The sequence below is a fragment of the Choloepus didactylus genome, chromosome 15, assembly GCF_015220235.1.
Source record: "Choloepus didactylus isolate mChoDid1 chromosome 15, mChoDid1.pri, whole genome shotgun sequence".
NCBI lineage: Eukaryota > Metazoa > Chordata > Mammalia > Pilosa > Megalonychidae > Choloepus > Choloepus didactylus.
Genome location: NC_051321.1, coordinates 87,697,691 through 87,721,290, shown reverse-complemented (window position 1 = coordinate 87,721,290; position 23,600 = coordinate 87,697,691). Strand labels below are relative to the sequence as shown.

General features: G+C 37.6%; 1 protein-coding gene across 1 annotated transcript in view; it reads left to right on the top strand.

Moving 5' to 3' along the window:
• The window catches only part of ZNF488 (zinc finger protein 488), a 223,451-nt gene that overhangs the window by 78,813 nt on the left and 121,038 nt on the right, over nt 1–23,600 (top strand).

Genomic DNA, 23,600 nt, shown 5'->3' with positions numbered 1-23,600 from the left:
TGCACTCAAATGACCAATTCCTGAGATACTGGGGTTTCAGAGAGAGAGAGTTGATTGCTAGGCAAAAAGCAGGAGATCAGATTGCCTATTGGCCTAAAAACCTGTCTCCCCAAACTATAGTTATTCTGGTGGTTTTATAGTATCAAAGATGGGCAGGTTTTAGGATAAAGCACAACGGCTCTAGGTGATATCATTAGAGGTGATTTAATTATTGAGTATTTGCAGATTGGTTACATGCTTAGTCCCAGAATGTTTGTAAGTAAATGGCAGCCTTACTATGATGCTGGGCATGATTTTTAGTATTATAATGAGGTGTAGGCCACTTACAGGTTAAAGTTTAAGCTACTGCACATGTCAGCCAGGCCCATTTTGGTTAGATCCAGCTTCGGTTATCAAGATAACTTTGGACTTGGGGTGGATTAGTTCTCAGCTGACCCAAGACCCTTCATTAATAAATATTAGGGGCTGTCTTTAGAGATCACAAGATTCTAAAGTCACAAAACTGGATAAATTGGGTACAAATGAGGGTCAGTCACAAGCTTTTTGCAATCACAAGGGCACAAGATAAAGGTTACAATCATCAAAGATCAAGGCAACTAGATTACAGTTTGATGATTTCAGGTATTTCCTTCTGGCTATTCTAATACACTTAGTAAAAAGAAATATCTATATAATGATTTAATAATTGTAATCATTTGTTAATTCCTAACTTCTTGGTTGCACCTTTTCCTAGGCTACTCAAAGCAAATACCAGGAAATAGGTTGGGTTAAAAAAATGGGAATTTATTCACTCAATGGTTGAAGCCAGGAAAATTCCAAAATAAGGCATCATCATGTGATGCTTTCTTCCCAAAGTCTGGTGCCAGCAATCCTTGGCTCCTCTGCCACATGGCAAGGCACATGGTGTTGTCGGCTGGTCTCTCCCTTCTCCTCCTGGTTTCATTGCATTCAGCTTGCTTCCATGGCATTTTCTCCTCTGAATTCATTCCGTTTATAAAGGACCTCTATAATAGAATTAAGACCCATCCTGGTTGAAGTGGGACACACCTTAACTAAAGTAACCTCATCAGAAGGTTCTACTCACAATGGGTTCACAACCACAGGAAGAGATTAGATTTAAGAACATGTTTTTCTTGGGTACATACGGCTTCAAACCACCACACTAAGCCTGTGCATGCCCCAGCTCACTGCCATGAAAGAGTTTCCAGGCTGTGGCATAGAGAGGGGAACCCAGGCTGAGCCCGGTGGTCTCCTTAAATTGAGGAGATGCAACTGAGAGTCCTGGGAGACCAAGGCAGCTAGAGGTCAAAGGCAGACTACCAAAGAGGAGAATCATGCACAGAAAGAAAGTGGGAGAACTTTGGAGGGTGTTCCCTTGAGCATTCAGCAGATTACTGACGGAAACATGAGGAAACTGCCTGAAAACAGGGAAGAACCATCTGAAAGGATAAAGGGGAATAGAGTCCAATAATCACACAGAGCTAGGAATAGTACCTCTTCTCACCAACCAGAGTAAAAAAGTAACTCATGATTCGTAGGCCTTGGGTAGAGTAATAGATGGGTCTTGCCTCAATAGTGGGGGAATAATTAGCCCTAGAATAGACACTACAAATCTTAGCGAGACCCAACAGATCAAAGTGTTACCAAGTAAATTAACTGCATCACAGTAAAAAATCCTTAAGAATATTCATAAGAATACAAAACCATTTAGCATCCAATAGGGCAAAATTCATAATGTCTGGCATTCATTCATAGATTACATTGCAATGAAGCCAGAAAATGTGACTCATAATGAAGAGACAAATCAGCAAAACTGACCCAGAACTGACACAGATGTCAAAATTAAGCAGATAAGTACATAAAAACTGTTATCATAAGTGTATTGTAGATATTCAAACAGATAAGTAGAGATGTGGAAGAAAATAAAAGACTCAAATATCTACAGATGAAAACTATAATTCTGAGATGAAAAATTCACTGGATAAGATTATTAGCAGATTAGAAATTGCAGGAGAAAACTTTAGTGAACTTGAAAACATAGCAAGAGAAACTATCCAAAATGAAATACTGAAAAAAAAGGCGAAAAAAGATACATTAGTGAACTGTTGCACAGCTTCAAGCTGCTTGATATGCATTAAAGTCCACAAGGAGAGGAGACAATAGAAGGCAAATATTTTCTAAATTTGATGAAAACCATAAGTTCACAGAACCAAGAAATGCAAACAACCCCAAACACAGAAACATTAAAAAAAAAAAAAATCTGACTACACAAATGCATCATAATCAAATTGCTGAAAACCAGTGATAAAGAGAAAATCTTAAGAGCAGCCAGAGGAAAATATACACTTTTTTTCAAGAGGAACAAAGGTAAGGATGATGGCATATTTTTCAGAAACAATACAAGTGAGAAGACATTACAGCAACATACTTAAATACTGAGAGAAAAAAAAGACCTATCAACCTAAAATACAATGCACAACAAACATATATTTCAAAACTAAAGGTGAAACAAGACATTTTTCAGAGATACAGAAGTGGAAATAATTCATCACCAGCAGATGCGCACTATAAGAAATGTTAAAAGAAGTCCTTCAGGCAGGAAAATGGCACCGGATGAAAACATGGATCTACGTAAAGAAATGAACACCAGAAATGGTAAAAACATGGAAAACATGGGTAAATTTAAAAGCTTTTTCTTATAATTTAAATCTCTTTAAAAGATAATTGACTGCTTAAAGAAAAAGACTGTATTTTGGGGTTTAATACACACATATCGTTTATATAAAATAAAATGTATGAGAACATTAACATAAAGTCCATGATAGCAGAAAAGAAAGCAGGTCATTGGAACACTATTATATTACACATGAAATGGTAAAATATTACTTAAAGGTTAAAGGGAGAATTTGATAAGTTAAAGGTTACATTATAAATGTGAAAGCACCATACAATAAAACAGTTACAGCTAATTTGCAAACAAAGGAGATAAAATAGAATTATAAAAACTACTCAAGCCAAATGAAAAAGAAGGAAAAGAGGAAAGAGTGAACAATATATATAGGGACAAATATGACAGAATTAGTAAGATGAGAGATGTAATCTTAACCATATCAATTATCACATTAAATGCAAATGGATTAAACACCCTGATTAAAAGTTATAGATTGTATGGGTGTATCTATAGGTTACTGACAAGAAATGTATTTTAAATATAAAGACAAAAATAGGTCAAAAGTAAAAGGATGAAAAAATATACCATACTTACACAAGTCTAAAGAAATCTGGAATAGATATATTAATATCAAAGTGGATTTCGAGGCAAATAATATTACAAGGGATAAAGGAGTTCATTTCTCATAAAAGGGTCAATTCATCAAAAGAACATACAATCCTGTATGTTTCTGCACCTAATAGAGCTGTAAAATATATAGGAGAAATATGCAAATCCACAAATGTAGTTGGAGCTCGCAATACTCCCCTCAGTATTTTTTTTAAATTCAGTTTTATTGAGATATATTTGCATACCACACAGTCATCCATGGTGTACAATCCACTGTTCACAGTACCATATTATAGTTGTTCATTAGTCACCCCCATCTATTTTTTTTAATCATTGTCATTTTTTTTATTTTTTTAATCTTCATTTTATTGAGATATATTCACATACCACACAGTCATACAAAACAAATCGTACATTCAGTTGTTCACAGTACCATTACATAGTTGTACATTCATCACCTAAATCAATTCCTGACACCTTCATTAGCACACACCCAAAAATAACAAGAATAATAATTAAAGTGAAAAAGAGCAATTGAAGTAAAAAAGAACACTGGGTACCTTTGTCTGTTTGTTTGTTTGTTTCCTTCTCCTATTTTTCTACTCATCCATCCATAAACTAGAAGAAGTGGAGTGTGGTCCTTATGGCTTTCCCAATCCCATTGTCACCCCTCATAAGCTACATTTTTATACAATTGTCTTCAAGATTCATGGGTTCTGGGTTGCAGTTTGATAGTTTCAGGTATCCACCACCAGCTACCCCAATTCTTTAGAACCTAAAAAGGGCTGTCTAAATTGTGCGTAAGAGTGCCCACCAGAGTGACCTCTCAGCTCCTTTTGGAATCTCTCTGCCACTGAAGCTCATTTCATTTCCTTTCACATCCCCCTTTTGGTCAAGAAGATGTTCTCCATCCCGCGATGCCGGGTCTACATTCCTCCCCGGGAGTCATATTCCACGTTGCCAGGGAGATTCACTCCCCTGGTTGTCTGATCCCACGTAGGGGGGAGGGCAGTGATTTCACCTTTCAAGTTGGCTTAGCTAGAGAGAGGGCCACATCTGAGAAACAAAGAGGCATTCGGGAAGAAGCTCTTAGGCACAATTATAGGGAGGCCTAGCCTCTCCTTTGCAGCAACCATCTTCCCAAGGGTAAATCCTATGGTAGAGGGCTCAACCCATCAAACCACCAGTCCCCTATGTCTGTGGTCATGTTAGCAACCATCGAGGTGGGGTAGGCCAATTCCCCTGCATTCTCCACAGGCTCCTCAAGTCCCCTCAATATTTGATAGAACAAATAGAAAATCAGCAAGTTTACAGAAGCCCTAACACTATAAACCAAGTGGACCGAATTCACATTTATAAAACACTTCTGCCCTCCAACATTAGAATATATTATTTTCAAGTATATATGGAACATTAACCAAAATAGAGCACATTTTGGGGACATAAAAGAAATCTCGTAACTTTAAAAGGATTCAGGTCACTTAAAATATGTTCTGTGACCATACTGGAGTTAAATTAGAAATCAAAAACTGAGGAAGTCTGGAAAATACCCAAATACTTGAAAACAAAATCAACACCTCTAAATAACCTATGGGTCAAAGTAGACAATAAAGAAGAGATTACAAGTTATTTTGAATGGACTAACATGAAAACATCACACATCAAAATTTGTGGGATGCCACTAAAATTGCATTTACAGGGAAATTTGTAGCACTAAAACCTTTTTTTAATATTAAAGAAGAAATGTCTCAAATTAATGGCCTGACTACTACCTTAAGAAACTAGGAAAATAAGAGCAAATGAAACAAAAATTAAGCAGAAGGAGTGAAATAATAAATACCAGAGTACAAATCAATGAAATAGGAAACAAAATAGAGAAAAATAATTGACTCAAAAACTGGTTCTTTGAGTAGATAAATAAAATTTACAACCCCCTGGGCAGACTGATTAGGAAAAAAGAGAGAACAAACAAATGACCAATATCAGGAATGAGAGAGGTTATGTTACTACATATACTAGATAACATTAAAAGAAAAATAAGGGAATACTGTGAACAAAAATCTGCCAATAAATTTGACAATGTGGGTGAAACTGACGGATTCCTTGGAAGACACATACTACTGAAGCTCATTCAAGAAAAAAATGAGCAAACAAGCTGTATAGTTATTAAATAAATTGAATTTATCTTTAAAAACCTTCTCACAAAAAACACTTGAAAGGTCTCAGATAGTTTCATTGTTAAAATAATATTGATTCAACACAAGTCCTTCAGAAAACTGAAGAGGGGAGAACACTTTTCAATTTATTTTATGAGGTCAACGTTACTTTAATATGAAAACTGACGAAGATATTACAAGAAAATATAAATAAAAATATGGGCCAGTAGTCTTCAAGAACATACACGAAAAAAATGTCTAAATAAAATTTTGGCAGATATTTTATCCATTTCAAAAGATAATGTATTGTGACTAAGTGGGGTTTATTCAAGGAATGCAAGGTTGATTTAACCTTTGAAAATCAATCTGTTGTAACTCATATCAACAAGCCAAAAAATAAAAACCATGTAATCAATCATCTCCATAGACACACAAAAAGCATTTGATGAAAATCCCATAACAATTCATGATAAAACTTCTCAGCTAACTAGAAATAGGTAACCTTTTTAGACTTCTAGAGGACACCTTTGAAAATCCCACAGCTAACATTACATGTAATGGTGAAACACTGAATCCTTTCCCTCTAAGATCCATAGCAAGGCAAGTATGTTCACTCAACCACTTCTGATTCACATTGTTCTAGTAGTGCATGCATTTAAGAAATAAAGCATATATCTTCTGGAATGGCAGCCTGAGGAGCTCCTTGGACCCTCTCCTGAGTGACATACCTTAATTGGTGAAAATTATTTTTTAACAACTGTTTAAAGTTTCTGAAAATTGTTCTAAGGTCATACAGAAAATGAGGAAAAATTTATTCAAGAAATAAATCATTAAGAACAGTGAAAGTTCATGGCATTTGATCCATGAACTGCTTCCTTCCTCCCCTCCACCCAGAACAAGGTGGTGGGAGATCCAGTCCTTAGCATGTGCAGCCAATAACACAAGGCTCCCTCTCCTCTCAGCTTCCTGGGTCTCCCCATGAGGGGCAGGGCCACCAGCATTTCTCATTCCTGCCCCCCAACCCAGCTTACAGAGGATATGTTCCAGGCAAGTGCAGTCAAGAGGTCAGAGGCTCCCTTTCATTACCCATACTCATAGTCAGAGACAACTTCCAGGCATGGAAGGTCAAGAATACTGGGCCCTTATTGCCCTTCCCAGAGTATGCTTGTAGCGTGGAGAGTTCATGCAGGAGTGGAAATCCAAGAAGATCAAAGACTACAGCCCCCAGTGAGTGTCCTGCATATAAAGCAGTGGTGACACTCTGAGAGAAGTAGGTCACTGTCCCAGTCCCCAGCTCCAAATCAGTGGTACAGAGGATTTGCTCAGTGCAGGAAGCAGGCCATAGGAAGGTGCTCTGAAAATCTGCCCAAGGGAATTGTCTTTATTTGGAAAAGAGTATGGGGAAGTTAAAGCCTAAGGGAACTGTCAAAAACAATGGAGATTTTGGTGACTGGCAATAAAGAGGAGGCTGCTGGCTCCATGAAAGCAACAAGTTAACTATAGTCCATCTAGAAAATTAACAGAGAAAACCAAGCTGAGGAGAATATTCCTAGGGTCCGAATGAACCTCCAAGCCTGACCTCAAGGGTGCCCGAGCTTATTCGGATCACCACGGAGCAACTTTGCTTCAGAGCATCGTGGAAAACAGTAGCTCTACAGCTGGTATTGGGGATTGAATAATTTTCTCCACAAAAGTCATGTTTAAGTCCCAACCCCTGGTCCCGTGGGTGTGAATGCATTTGTAAAAAGGACATTTGAAGATGTTATTAGGTAAGGTGTGCCCAAACTGAAGAGGGTGGGCTTTAATGCAATATGATTTCAGTACTTAAAAGCAAAGGAAATTGGTCACAAATAGCTGGGAACATAGCTGGGAACAGATAGATGCTGGAAGTCAGTGCAACCCAGAAAAGAAAGAAGACAGCACTATCTGCATTTCCATGTGACAGAAAAGCCAAGGAACCCTAAAGATTGCCAGCCAGCCAGAATAAACCAATGTCCTGGTGGAGCAAGCTTCTGAAACTTTGAACCAATAAATTCTTGTTGTTAATACAACTCATTGTATGGCATTTGTTTTAGCATTCTGGAAATTAAAATCACCAAATTTTTTTTTTTTTTTTTTGCTTCTATGGTTTCGTTTTGAAATGGCATTAGGTAAAATAGAGGAATAAATAGAGAATGTGTGAGAGGCAGAATCTCTATCCCCATATCACACTATCAAAGGGAATTCTAGTAAGAGTCCTTAGGGGGCCAGTCCTCCATCTACTTTAAAATCATCTCCATCACACAGCCCTCATCATTGTGCATGCAGAAAAGGAGTTTTGAAGGGCACCAAGGGGGGACAAAGTCATTATTTTCAGGATTCTCAAGGCTATGATCTTCAGGCAAAAATGCTTCTAGAGTGGGTGTTTTTTTCCTAACTCTGATTTACAGAGGGCATCCAGGGATGCTGTAAGTCCCCAGGGAGATAAAAAAAGGTGATAGACCAGTCACTCATCCTTCTCCTTGGGGAAATGGAGTGAGACTTCTTCTGTATTAGGTTGCCTTTCACCTCTAAGACTGGCGTTTACTCCACCAGTAATAGACCGCTGTCCAAGTAGGATGGGTGGTTCACATTGAGGCAGTTGGGTGGTCTGGGTTCTCTGCAAAACATAGGAGAGAGGAACCTGAAGGCGGCTAGTCTGAATGAGAAGAAAGGCTGTGAGGGCTGGGCATAGCTCTTTGGAGACAGCAAGGGGTTCCTCCAGGATGCCTGCACCCAAGCTTTCAGTGCTGGAGTCCAGGCTGGCACTAGAGCCACTGGAGTGTTGCTCCACCTTGAGCTGGTCCATCTTCTCTGCTCTCTGTAGTTCTTGTTCTCAGCAATGAATTCCTGGAAGTCCTGTGTCTCAGAGCCCTGTGCTGTTAGGCTGCAATTGGTAGTGGGTGAAGAGTTCCTGATCTGGGGCTGGCAGGTATTCACCTCTTATGTGCTGTCTTCAGCTTCATGATGCTGTGGAGGTAATGAGTCTGGACCAATATTGTACTAAATTCAGTGCACCTGACTGTGTTCCCACAGACACCTCAGCAGCAGCCACATAGAAAGAATATGTAGTTAATTTTGTATGTAATTCCAGATTGGCCACAGGGATGCACTTCTGAGTCACAATCCAGTCAAAAGTCACAACTAGACTCTTCCCATGACAGGTGGAGTGCTCAGAGTTCTTGCTAACCAACAGAAACAGAGACAGAGAGACCAGTCAAAGAGAGTCAAAGAGAGTCTTGTTAGAATTACTGCCATTAAAGGGCAACTGTGCATTCACCCAAGGCAGCATGGTCTGAGGAGCTTCCTAGATGTGCAGAGTCATATCTTTTATCAGCTTTGGGAAGTTTTGAGCCATTATTTCTTCAAATACTTTTCCTGCCCAATTCTCTTCTTCTGGGGTTCCTATGATACATATCTTGGTATGCTTGATAGTGTCCCACAGTTCCCCCAGGTCCTATTCATTTTCCTTCATTCTTTTTTCTTCCTGCTCCTCAGGATACATACTTTCAATTGTCTTATCTTCAAGTTCACTGATACTTTCTTCTGCCTGCTCAAATATGCTGTTGAATTCCTCTATTGAAAATTTCTTTTCAGTTATTTTACTTCTCAGTTCCAAAATCCAGCTTGGTTCCTCTTTATAATTTTTCTCACTATTGAAATTATCATTTTGTTCACATATCAATTTCCTGAGTTTAGTTATTTGTCTGTTTTCTTTGAGTTCATTGATCCTGTTTAAAAGAGTTGATCTAAGATCTTTGTTTAGTAATTCAATGAATGTGCTTCCCATGGGACAGTTTCTGCCAAGTTATTTTTATTCTGTGACTGGGCCCTACTTTTCTATCTACTTGTATGTTTTGTAATGTTTTGTTGGGGATTGGACATTCTGAGTATTGTGGTCACTATGGAAATGTTATTCTCCCGTTCCTGATTCTTGTTGGATTTCTGAGCTGTTAACTTTTTACTTTTTCTCAGGGATCAGCCAAAAAAAAAAAAAAAGAGAGAGAGAGAGAGAGAGAAAGAGGAGGAAGTGAGGGAGAGAGGAAGAGCGGGAGAGAGAGTAGAGAGAGAAGTTTGGGTCTATTTTATCAATGTTCCTTGATGGCTCTTTCAAACTAGGATTGCGACACATCCTGTATATGCAGGACACATTCTGTAACTATTCATTTTGTCTTATAGCTTGTATTCACTTTGTCAGGACACTGTAAATGTCCTGTATTGAACTTTTTCCAATAAATTAAAAAATTTACCTGAGTTATTTTTCTGCCACAGTAATAAGGGCTTAAGTCATTTAAGTGGCAAAAGTAGCTGAAAATCACACTCCACAAAGATATGGACAATGCCTTATGGTCCCTTCTGCAAATTTTAAAAACCGAAAGAACAATGTAAGTTATATGTGATGACTGTAGAAGCTTTTACATGTAAAATGGAACATAGACTGTTAACTGCAAGGGATTTTATAAGAAAATTCTTCAGAACAAGGAACTGTTAAGGAGACCCAAACCAAGGAAATACAATTCAAGAAAGAAGGATATATTGAGATATTTATAACTGATTTCAGATAAACAACAAATAATTTGTTAGTATAAGTATGGCCCATGCAATATTTTTCTTGTATCTCAATGTGTATATTCATAGACAATTGGAAATAATTTATATTCAACTGGGCATCCTGTATTTTTATTTCTAAATCTGGAAATCCTACATCAAACACTCTCTTCTTGTGTATGAAGCACAGCAAATCAGAAATGTGTTTCTTTCATTTTACTTTTCCATCATCTGAGAGAGAGAGAGAGAGAGGGAGAGAAAGGGAGGGAGAGAAAGAAATAGAATACAAGGGAAAGGAAGGGGAGGGGAGAGGAGAGGAGACAAAAAAAAAAAAAAAAAGAAAAGAAAAGGAAAAAGGTTTATTGTCTTTTCAAGTCTATGGATAGATGCCCATGGAAAGTTGGAAGCTGCTATTGCTGAGAAGGCCAAAACCAGGCTAGCTTCTCCTCTGATCATTCAGGAATCCACCAAACTAACTTCAACTTGCAAACCCGGCTTTATGGAAGCTGTTTTCTCTGACTGTCCTGGCACCCACTGGTTGTTCCTGGAATTCAGGCAGCCATTTCTACAGCCACCAGTGCAGGACTGAGGAATGGACAAGGTACACCCTTACTTGTTCCTTCAACACTCCTGCAGTTATGCTGACTGCCCCATCTGATTCTGGAGTTACCACCTAGTTGATTCCAATCTCTTTTTAGCTCATTCATTTTTCTTGCGGAGGAAGTGAACTGTAGAACTTCCTTCTTTTTGCATCAACCTTGTTCATATCCTTAAATTTTTTTATGGATAAAAAAATAATGTTAATGTGTGTTTGTGTGTGTGTGCATATATTATTTGTCACCCGCTTTTTGAATTAAATGTAGAACTTATATCTTTCCTTGTCAATAAAGATACAGATACAAGAGTACTCTTAAATGCTGAAATTCTTCCCTTTTATGGCTATTCCATAGGTTAAAAGTTACTTTCATTTTTTTTACAATAAGGCTATTTTCAGAGTTGCACATTGTTGTAATACTTTTTGCCCACTTTGAAAATTATTTCCCTAGAGAAGATCATTAGAAAATTAGGTGCTGTTACAAAAAATATTGTCTCCTTCAAAGTTATTGACAATATCCAGCAATGACTTAAGCAGAATATTAACATAAGTTTTGTGACTTATGTCCTTAATCTGTGACTTATGTCCTTAATCTTCTGTGAAAAGAATGGATTGTAAGACAGTGGAAGAAGGGATAACAGTAAGGAAGCTATTAGGAGGTGAAATGAGCCAAGAGCCCAATCTAGGAAAATAGGAAGAAGGAATAATTGTGGAAGAGGAAATAAATATAAGAAAGATTTAGAGGGTGGAATCTATACAATTTGATGTGTAATTGGATGTGGAAAATGATGGAAATAGAGGAAATAGGAATGAAGATGCAACTTCCTATCAAAACGGTCAATTCTTTCTTCACCCCAGAAAAATATGATGGGATTTTAATGTCCTCCAGGAATATGAATTTTGTACCAAATAAACATCTCTTAAATAACAGTTAAAACTCAGGAATAGATGTGACTTCTGTGAGAGCTTACAATCTAGGAACCTTTACAATAAGCCTTATTGAACATTCTGTACTCCTGCATCGTCGATTGCCCAATCTCTGCCCAGGTTCTATCGCATGAAAACCTATGCTCTCAAATTCAATTATCAGTGTTTGCTCATTATGGTTAGTTTATATTAGTGAGGCCTTACAATATTTGTCCTTTCCTTTCTGGCTTATTTCACTCAACATAATGTCCTCAAGTTTCACTCACCTAGTTGCATGCCTCACAACTTCATTCCTTCTTGTAGTCACTCAATATTCCATTTTATGTGTACACCACAGGTCACCCTTCTGTTTACCTGTCCATGTACCCTTTGGCCACCTCCATCCAATCAAATGGTTCACTGTATGATCATGTATTTGCATATTCATCTCCATGATCATTTTTAGAACATTTGCGTTACTACAGAAAAAGAAATGAAAAGAATAAAGAGGACCCCAAACATCCCATACCCCATTCCCCTCCCTCTTATTGTCCACTATTATTTCACTTTACCCAACTTTAAGACTTACAATAGAGGTAGGTTAACTAAGACAGTGTGGTATTTTCAGAGATAGATACATACATCAGTGGAACAGAACAAAACATCCAGAAGTAGATCCTTACAAACACTATCAACTAACTTGTTTTGCTATATGGTTATATAATCATTATCAGAGATCAGGGACACTGGATTACAGTTCCACAACTTCAGGTATATCCTTTTGGCTACTCTAAATCACTAGACAATTTAAAAAAATCTATATAATTAGTCAGTAGTCACAGTCATTTATTAAATCCTAATTTTTCAGTTATACCTCCTCCCTCTCACTTGATCATTTTCTTAATCTACAGGGGTATCTGGGCAATGATCATTTTAACTTTGTAATACTAGAAGAGGGTGATAACCTTATGGGGTGGAGGAATGTAACTGATTGATGTTCTTGGAAAGACTGGTACCTCTGGGTTTCAGGGCTTATCTCACATAGGATCTGTCTGGAGGTCTAAAATTTCTGAAAGAATAAACTTACTAAGGAAAACTTTTATAAAGACTTAGAGCCCAGGGCACTCCCTAGGGTTTTTTTTGGAATACTAGTTGGTTGGGGATTGGCATACTATGGTTGTTTGCAATATCTGGCTAAAGCTTGCATAAGAGTAACTCCCAGAATGACCTCTTGACTGTATTTGAGTTCTCTTAGCTACTGAAATTTTATTTTTTTCCATTTCTTTTCCTCTTTTTTTCCAAGAATGCATTCTACATCCCACAATTCCAGAGCCAGGCTCATCCCTGGGAGTCAGGTCCCACATTGCAAGGGAGACTTACATCTCTGGGATTTGTGTTCATGTAGAGGGGAGTGTAGTGAGTTTATTTGCAGAGTGGCTTGAAGAAAGAGGCCACACCTGAGCAACAAAAAAGGCTCTCTGTGGGTGAGTATTAGGCATAATTACATGCAGGCCTAGCTTTGCCATTGGAGAAATAAGTTTGATAAGGGCCTCAAGATCTAAGGCTTGGCTTAATAAGTTCCGAGTCCCTAGTGCCTGAGAGAATATCAGGAATTCCCCAGGTGGGGAGGTTTAATAGTTCTACAGTTAACCCTAGTCTCTCGTGGGGAGTTTTCAAATACTTTTTTGTTTTCTACCCCAAATATTCTGGAATGCATCTGGATATTACATTAACCTGTACAGAATAATAGGATCTCATTCCCTATTCTAAGTTACATGAATTTTGATTGTTTAAATAAACTGACCAGATTGGTTAAATTAGATAGTGTGCTACAGAAAATTTAAGTTTTGGACCAAATAAACATCTCTTCCTTTTGTCTCCCACAGAATTTGAACTTTTAAAATACAGTCAATATCCTTTACCCTGTATTCTCATTTAAAGTCACCCTAATCAGGTGCATTTCATTCATAACTCTAGTTGAAGTTGATCTCTTATTCAGCTTCTTTAACAGTTGCTCTGTGGAGTAATGCTGATGTTCAGAGCTACAAAACTCTAACCCAGAGTCTCAGGTGTCATACAGATATGCAATATTCCAGGGAACATCCAGGTTATATACAAAGAGCCCACCATCTCAGAATTTAGAAATAAGAGTTAAATCCCAGGAATAGATGTGACTGCTGTAAGAGCTTACAGTGCAGGAACCTTTACAGTGAGCCTTATTTGAACAGTCTGTGCTCCTTAATCATCAGTTGCCCAATCTCTGTCCACTTGTATCCCCTGATAACCTATGCACTCGAATTCAATTCTCAGAGTTTTTCATTTTAGTTAGTTTACATTAGTGACATCATATATTACTTGTCCTTTTGATTCTGGCGTATTTCACTCAACATAATGTCCTCACGGTTCATTCACCTAGTAGCGTGCCATGTGACTTCATTCCCTTCTGCTGCTGCTCAGTATTCTGTAATATGTATACACCATGGTCTGCCCTTCTGTTCATCAATCGATGTACACTTAGACCACTTCCATCCATTGAAAATAATGAGTAATGCCTCCACAAACACCAGAGTGCAAATGCCCATTTGTGTCCCTGCTTTCAGTTCTTCCAAGTCTTTGTCTAATAATGGGGTCACAGGATCATGTGACAATTCTATACTTAGTGTCCTGTGGAACCACCACACTGCCCTCCATAGGGGCTGTACCATATTCCCCACCAACAGTGAATAGTTAGAGACTCTCTCTCTCTTCACATCTTCTCCAGCATGTCTATCCTTTTGTTTGTATGTTAAAGTTTTATTCACACACTATAGAATCCATCCTAAGTGTATGATAAATGGTTCCCATTACAATCCCATAGTTATGCATTCACCACCACAATCTATATGAGAACATTACCATTTCTTCCACGAAGAAAGGAGAAAGAAAAAAAAAAAAACAACACCAAGAAGAATCCCATACCCCTCCCTTAAACCCCCCTCTTATTGACATTTAATTTTGGTATATTGCTTTTGTTACAGTTAATGAAAGAACACTACAATGTTACTGTTAAGCTACACCCGAGTTGGCATTAATTGTATTTTTCCATATACCAACCCATTTTTGACACCTTTCTTACATTTGTGCATTTAATCACCATAATTTTCCGTTCAAGGTTTCACTATTACACAGTCCCAGTTTTTATCCTCTATCTTTTCTTCTGGTGTTGTAAATGCCCCTAGCCTTCCTCTTTCAACCATCCTCATATTCAGCTTTGTTCATTATAGTTGCAATATTGTGCAACCATCAGATAGTGTTGTGCTATCCATTTCTGGATCTTTACAATTGATCCTGTTGAATGTTCTGAACTCCTTCAGCATCAAGTCACCAAACTCTACCATTTCTATCTCCTGATAACCTGCATTCTCGACTTTAACTCTCAGAGTGTGCTCATTATAGTTAGTTCATATTAGTGAGACTCTACTGTTTTTGTCCTTTTGTTTCTGGCTTATTTTGCTCAACATAATGTCCTCAAGGTTGATCCATGTTAATGCATGCCTCACAACTCTATTGTGTCTTAACAGCTGTGTTATATTCCATCATATGTGTATACTGCAGTTTGTTTATTCATTGACAGACATTTGGCTGTTCCATCTGTGATGGTTAGGTTCATGTGTCAGCTTGGCCAGGTGATGGTGTCCAGGTCTCTGGTCAAGCAAGCACTGGCCTATTACTGCAAGGGCATTTGAGGCCACACTACAGAAAGAGTCTTTAAAAACATCCAGCCTTATCGACACCTACAGAAAGGCAAAGAGGACGAGAGGGATGCTGCTGGAGGAGTTCACTTTGCTGGTCTGAGAACTAAAGAAAGAGAGCTCCAAGTGCTTCAAAGAAGATGAGATGGGGAAGATGCTAAAAACACTGGAGTCCCAAGAAGAAGTCATGAGATCCAAGAGAACACAAGGAACTTTTGGAAACCCACAGTGTGGTCTCCTTTCACTCCCTGATGATCTGTCCTCCAGGAATGGGCCTGGGGCTTAAAGCAGCAATGACGTCTGCTCCACCCAGGATTCCTGGACCACTGGTTTGCATTCACCCACCTCATTCTCCATTTGCAGGTCATTGAGGCCAGAGGATCCAACGGAAATTGTATGTCCTGGAGTCCTCTACCTTCACCCTCTGGACACAAGTGGTGTCTTCCATGGTCAGTTCATCCTTCAGTCACAGAATATTGGACTTTCAGGAAAACACCCAGAAATGTGGGGCTTTCTCCATACAGAAACTGAATTATCGCTCAGCAGGAACAAAGCTGCTAGTATTTAAGAAATTATGTATATGTGCAAAGGACTCTATGGGAGTCATATTCATATGTTTCTGTGTGTTTATTTATTTGTTCAGTATTTATTTATCTCTTTATGTATTCATATGTTAATATTTTGAACTGAATTTGTTACATATCTTTAATTTGAATATATGTGCAGTTTAGCAATGAGAGTTTTCAAATTCAAAGGAATATTCATTTCCCAGTGTATTCCCAACATTCTGAAGTCATAACCAAGAGTATTAACCTTTTCCATACATACATATTACTTGAAGAAAACGTTTTAAAAGTAGGACTATGAATATTTTTTGGAGCAAAATTATACTTATAAAGAACATTATATAATTTAATGTTATCTTCTAAGATAAAAAAATACAATTTATAGTGATAAGTTCACCTGGAATTTCTTTTTATTCCCTTGCGAGAATACTGTGATGTGAGTTTTCTGGGGTAGAAGAAATCCCTTTTCACAATAAAAGGAAATATCCACCACCCCAACACTCACCCCTTCCCTCTCACCCATGGACATCACTCAAAGTAAAGCTGAGGGAGCAGCAAGGAGTTCTGCTCCCAAGGAAGCAGTAGGCATCATTAAATAAGTAGTTTTAGTTGTAAGTAATGTCCCTTTGGAGGATTGCACAAATAGGAGTTTACAAATGACGATGGAGAAAATTGGCAATTGTCCTTCTGAACATCTGTTGGATCCACATGAGATGAATGTGTGATAAAGCATCCTGATTATTCGTCAAAATAGACAAACCTGGGTTTGTGCCTGGTTGTACAGCAGTGATAATGCGAAACAAAGTCCCTGTCCCTGGGAAGGTAATATTTTAGGAGAGTAAGGATGATTCTAAAAATAAAATTAAAAAGAATATAGGGTATATCAGGAGATGTTAAGAGTGATGCAGAAGTATAAGCAGGAAGTGTAGGGAGCATGGATGTGGGGAGAAGGGTACCCTTGGAAGGGGATGTCAGGGAAGGCCTCCCTGAAGAGAAGATTGCTGAGCAGTGAGGGAACCTGAGGCAAGCAGTGAAGCCTGAGGGGCCAGAAGAGGTGATGGCCCCCAGTAGGGATGATCATCATGATGGGAGTGAGGAGCAGTGAGAGGCCAGTGTGGCTGGAACACAGAGAATGACATCCAGGTTGAGAGGATAATGGGTGTCATGGGCCAGATGACTGAGTGCTCTGTCACCAGGGTAGAGAGATTTGTTTTAATTTACAAAGGGAGCAAGTGAGACATGGGGAAAATGTAAAGCAGTGAAATGAGGTTTAGACTTTGAGAGTCATTTAAGGCTCAGAATGGTGAGGGCTTGATAAGGGCCAGAAGAGTAGAGTTGGAGATGCAGAGATGAGGTCAGATACAGGACCTGATCTTCAAGCAGATCGTATAGCACTTGCTGATGACTGTGGGTGCAAGAGAAGTGGGGAGATGGGGGGGTTCAGAAGGTTTTTGAGCAGGCATGTGCATGAGAGTAGCATTCTATGAAACAGGGATGCCTGGCAGAGGAGAGTATTTGGGTGGAAACAGGAATAAGTTTTTGTGGGAGGAGTGAGGTTTCAGAAGCCCCGTAGAAGCCAGATTAGGAGTACCAAGTGCTCAGGATTTTATAAAAATGTGATGAGTCTTCAGTGAGTGAGGTGAGTATATAGAGAAGACATCTAAGGACTGGGCCGATTCCAGTGGGTAAACAACAGAATCTCCTTGTGGTCAGATCCCTCTTTTGGTTTCCCCATCACAAGGAGCCCTTCCACTGAAACTCCCAAATCTGTTTCCACATGTTAGGGCTTGAGTTTTCCAGAATCCTCTGTCCAGTCCCTTTACCCTGCATTGGTAAGTACAGGTTTCAGGGGTCCCTTAGACATAAGATTAGAAATACCAAGTGGAGTACAACTTAGAAATACTAAAGTGGTCAAATCTCTTGGTTTTAAATACCTTCTATTCTGCAATGACTGCCACCTACATTTATCCAAACCATACTTTCCACACAGTCTACATTCACACTCAGTGGCCTCCAGGATGTCCAGTTTCTATGTGTAACATGAGTCTCTGGGCCCCTTCTCAAACCTGCTCCTCCCTGGTCTCTCCCCTGTTCAATGTACAGCAATTCTACCTTTCTTTGTTTTTTAACCTTTATTCATCAGAACATTTAAAAAATTTTCAAAGAAATCAAAACAAAGGAATCAGAAAAATATCCTAAAAGAACTACATTGCTTCCAATATGGTCCTACCATATGCTAAGAAAATTAATGAATCATAGTTATTCCTGAGCATTCCCGTAACGTTAAGAGTACTGTCTATATCTTTTCTATTTTTATTACTGTTCCCCTTCCCTAGTTGCTGTCTATCTATAGGTCCCCTATATTCTACAATATAAAACACGTTTCACATTTTTTAGAGTTCAGATTAGTGGTATCATACAATATCTCTCCTTTTGTTTCTGACTTATTTCACGCAACATTATATCCTCAAGGTTCATCCATGTTGTCATATGCTTCATGACCTCGTTCTTTCTCACTGCTGTGTAGTATTCTATCATATGTGTGTACCACAGTTTATTTATCTGCTAATCTCATGTAGAACATTTAGGTTGTTTCCATCTCTTGGGAATTGTGAACAATGCTGCTGTGAACATCATTGTGCAAATAATCTGTTCATGTCACTGCTTTCAAGTCCTCTGGGTAAATACCGAGAAGTGAAATTGCTGCATCCTAGGGTAACTCAATACCTAGTGTGCCAGTTTGAATCTGTTGTGTCCCTCAAAACACCATTATATCTGATGCAATCTTGGGTGGGCAGACGTATTAGTGTTGATTAGATTGTAATTCTTTGAGTGTTTCCATGGAGATGCTACCCACCCAACTGTAGGTGACAACTGTGGATGATTTCCATGGAGGTGTGGCCCCACCCATTCAGCATGGGCCTTGATTAGTTTACTAGAGCACTATATAAGCTTAGACAGAAGGAGCCAGCTTTCTACAGCCGAGAGGGACACTTTGAAGAACCCACAGAAGCTGAGAGAGTTGCTACAACCAAGAGGGACACTTTGAAGAACACATAGAATCTGAGAGAGTAGCTGTAGCTAAGACAGACATTTTGAAGATGGCTGTTGGAAGCTGATGCAGACATTTTGGACAACGCCATTTTGAAATGCAACCTGGAAGCAAGCAGATGCCAGCCAGGTGCCTTCCAAGTTAACAGAGGTTTTATGGATGCCATTGGCCATCCTCCAATGACGGTACCCGATTGTTGATGCTTTACCTTGGACACTTTATGGCCTTAAAACTGTAACTGTGTAACCAGATAATCCCCCTTTCATAAAAGCCAATCCATTTTTGGTGTTTTGTATTCCAGCAGCATTAGCAAACAGGAACACCTAGTTTTCTGATGAACCGCCAGAATGTCTTCCAGAGTGCCTGAACCATTATACAGTCCCAACAGCAATGAATAAGAGTTCCAATTTCTCCACATCCTCTCCAGCATTTGTAGTTTCCTGTTTGCTTAGGCAGCCATTCTTAGTGGTGTGAGATGACACTTCATTGTGGTCTTGATTTGCATCTCCCTAATAATTAGAGAGGAAGAACATTTTTTCATGTGTTTTTTAGCTATTTGTATTTCTTCTTTGGAGAAATGGCTTTTCATGTCTTTTGCCCATTTTATAATTGGGCTTTGTACTAATGTGAGTTTTAAGATTTATTTATATATTTAAGATATCTGTCTCTTATCAGATAGATAGTGTCCAAATATTTTCTCCCGTTGAGTTGGCTGCCCTTTATGTTTTTGACAAATTCCTTTGAGGTACAGAAGCTTTTAATTCTGAGGAGTTCCCATTTATCTATGTTTCTTTTCATTGTTTGTGGTTTGGGTTTAAGGTTTAAGAAGCGACCTCCTAATACTAGGTCTTGAAGATGTTGACCTACATTGTCTGCTAAGAGGTTTATGGTGGAGTCTCTTATATTAAGGTCTTTGATTCACTTTGAGTTAATTTTTGTATAGGGTGTTATGTAAGGGTCCTGTTTCATTCTTTTAGTTATAGATATCCAATTCTCCCAGCCCCATTATTGAAGAGGCTGTTACGTCTCAGTTCAGTGGATTTTGTGGCCTTATAAAAAAAATCAGTCAAGCATAGATCTGAGGGTCTATTTCTGAATTCTCAAAACAATTTCATTGATCAGTGTGTCTATCTTTTTGCCAGTACTGTGCTGTTTTGACTACAGTGGTTTTATAGTAGGCTTCAAAGTCAGGAAATGTAAGTCCTCCTACTTCATTTTTCTTTTTTTAGAATATTTTTAGCAATCCAAGGCATCTTTCCCTTCCAAATATATTTGAGGACTAGCTTTTCCAAGTCTGCAAAGTGGATTGTTGGAATTTTGTTGGGAATTGCATTAAATCTGTAGATGAGTTTGGGTAGAATTGACATCTTAACTACATTTAGCCTTCCTATCAAAGAATATGAAATATTTCTCCATCTCTTTAGGTCACCTTCTATTTCTTTTAGTAGAGTTATGTAATTTTCTGTATGGAGGTCTTTTACATCCTTGGTTAAGTTTATTCCTAGGTGCTTAATTTGTTTAGTTGCTATATGAATGGTATCTTTTTCTTGAATGTCTCTTCAGTTATGCCATTTCTACTATATAGAAACATTACTGACTTATGTGCATTAGTTTTACGTCCCTCCACTTTGCTGAATTTATTAGCTCAAGCAGGTATGTCATCAATTTCTCCAGGTTTTCCAAGTATAAGATCATATCATCTGCAATTAAAGAGAGTTTTGTTTCTTCCTTTCCAATGTGGATGCCGTTTATCTCGTTTTCTTGCGAAATTGCTCGGACTAGAACCTCTAGCACAATGTTGAATAATAATGATGACAATGGGCATTTTTGTCTCATTCCTCATCTTAGAGTGGGAAAGCTTTCAGTCTCTCACCATTGAGAACTATACTGGCTGTGGGTTTTTCATATACACCCTTTATCATATTGAGGAAGTTTCCTTCAATTCATAACTTTTGGTGTTTTTATCATAAAAGGATGCTGGATTTTGTCAAATGATTTTTGGCATCTATTGAGGTGATCATTCAATTTTTCCCTTCTGATTTGTTAATGTGTTTTACATTTATTGATTCTCTTATGTTAAGCCACCCTTGCATGCCTGGAATGAACCTCACTTGGTCAGGGTGTATAATTTTTTTAAAAAAAATATGTTTTTGAATTTGATTTGCAACTATTTTGTTTAAAAATTTTGCATCTATATTCGCTAGGGAAATTAGCCTGTAGTTTTTGTTTCTTGTGGCATCTTTATCTGGTTTTGGCATTAGTGTAATGTTGGCTTCATAAAATGAGTTAGGTAGTGTTCCATTTTCTTCAGCTTTTTTAAAGAGATTAAGTAGGAATGGTGTCATTTCTTTTTGGAAAGTTTGGTAGTATTCCCTTGTGAAGCCATCTGGGTCTGAGGTTTTATTTGTAGGAAGGATTTTGATAACTGATTGGATCTTTTTACTTGTAATTGGTTTGTTGGGTTCTTCTGTTTCTTCTTTATTCAATCTAGGTTGTTACGTGTGTTTCCAGGAAATTATCCTTTTCCTCTAAATTATCTAGTTCACTGGCAGAGTTGTTCAAAGTATCCTCTTATGATATTTTTTATTTGTTCCGGATCTGTAGTAATATCCCCCCTATCATTTATTATTTTGTTTATTCAGGTACTCTCTGTTTTCGATTTTTCAGTCTAACTAAATGTTTGTCAATCTGTTGATCTTCTCAAAGAACCAACTTCTGGTTTTATTTATTCTCTCTCTTTTTTTTTTTTTTTGTTGGTTTGTTTTCCATATCATTTATTCCTGCCTTAATCCTTATTTCTTTTCTTTTACTTGCTTTAGTATTAATTTGCTTTTCATTTTATAGCTTCTTCAGTTATTCCATTAGTTCTTTGATTTTAGCTGTTTCTTTTTAATGTATGCATTTAGAGCTATAATTTCCCTCTCAATACTGCCTTTGCTGCATCCCATAAATTTTGATATGTTGTGTTCTCATTTTCATTCATCTCTAGGTATTTGCAATTTCTCTTGCAATTTCTTCTTTGACCCATTGGTTGCTCAGGAGTGTGTTGTTTCACCTCCAGATACTTGTGAGTGTTCTGGTTCTTTCATAGTTATTTAGTCCTAGTTGTATTCCATTAAGGTCAGTGAATGTGTTTTCAATAATTTTAATCTTTTTAAATTTATTGAGGCTCTTTTTATGCCCCAGCATATGATCTATCTTGGAGAAAGTTCCATGACTACTAGAGAAGAATATATATCCTGGTAAATTGGAATGTAATGTTCTCTATGTATCTGTTTAGTCTAATTCATTTATGACATTGTTTAAAGTCTTAATTTCCATAGTGGTCTTCTGTCTAGATGATCTATCTGTAGGAGAGAGTGTCAATTGAAGTCTCCCACAATTATTATGGAAACATCTATTTCTTCCTTTAGTTTTGCCAATCCTTGTCTCATATACTTTGGAGTGCCTTGATTGGGTGTATAAACATTTATGATTGTTATTTCTTCTTGGTCAGTTGTTCATTTTGTTAGTATACGGTGTCCTTCTTTGTCTCATATAACATCCTTGGATTAAAAGGAATTCCATCTTGTTGGTGTTTAGGCCAGAAGTTTGTAGTATTCCTGGACTTCTCTGTTGTCACAGTTTTTCACAATCCTCTGATATATTGTGTTGCATATTTTACTGCCAACCTTGCTGAACGATTTAGATAAGCTTTGCAAGAAACCTTATATAGTTCTTAAATTCCATTTGACAATTTTGGTTGAATAGTATATTTATATTTAATATATTTACTGTTTAACTTTCATTTTAATCTGACTTCTTTCCTTCTACTTTCTATTTGTGCTCTAGGTTTACTGCTGTTTTTTTTTTTTTTTTTCCTCTCCAAGATGCCTTATATGGGATTCATTAGTTTTTTGTATTTTTGGTATACTAATGTTCATCCCAGGTTTATTATTTTTTTATCAGTTTTATTGTAATATAATCACATCCCATACAATCAATCCAATGTCTGGTATTATTTTTAATATATCCACAGAATTGTGCATTCTTCACCACAAATAATTTTTGAACATTACATTACTTGAAACAGAAAAACCCCATACCCCTTAGCAGTCACGTCTCAATCCTTCTATCATTCAGCATCCCTACATAACTATTAATCCATTTATGTCTCTATAGATTTATTTCTTTTCATATTCTACATAAATTAAATCAATCAACATATATAGCACTTTTTGTCTGATTTCTTTTAATTATCCTGATTTTAAATTACTTTTAATTAGAGAAGTTGTAGGTTTACAGAAAAGTCATGCAAAGTATACAGTTCTCCAACTATTCTTGATATTTGCATTAGTGTGGTGCCTTTGTTACAATTGATGAAAAAATATTAAAATTGTGCTATCAAATATAGCCCATCATGTACATTAGGTGTATTTTTCCCATTTACCAACCTATTAATAACACCTTGTATTAGTCTCTTGCATTCTTACAATTGTACTATTAGCCCCAGTATGTTGTCCACAACAGCGTTCACTTTGTTACACTGTCCCTTGCTTTATCTTCTTTCATTGTAGTAACATACACGACCCCAAATTTCCCTGTTTAATTGCATTCACTTACATTATTCAGCACTGTTACACTCAGGCTTGTGTGCTACACTCACTATCATCCATTTCCAAACCTATGCAATCAGCGTAAAGAGAATTCTGTATATGTTAAGCATCAGCTTCCCATTCTCTGCCCCAAACTACACCCCCTCCCTGGTC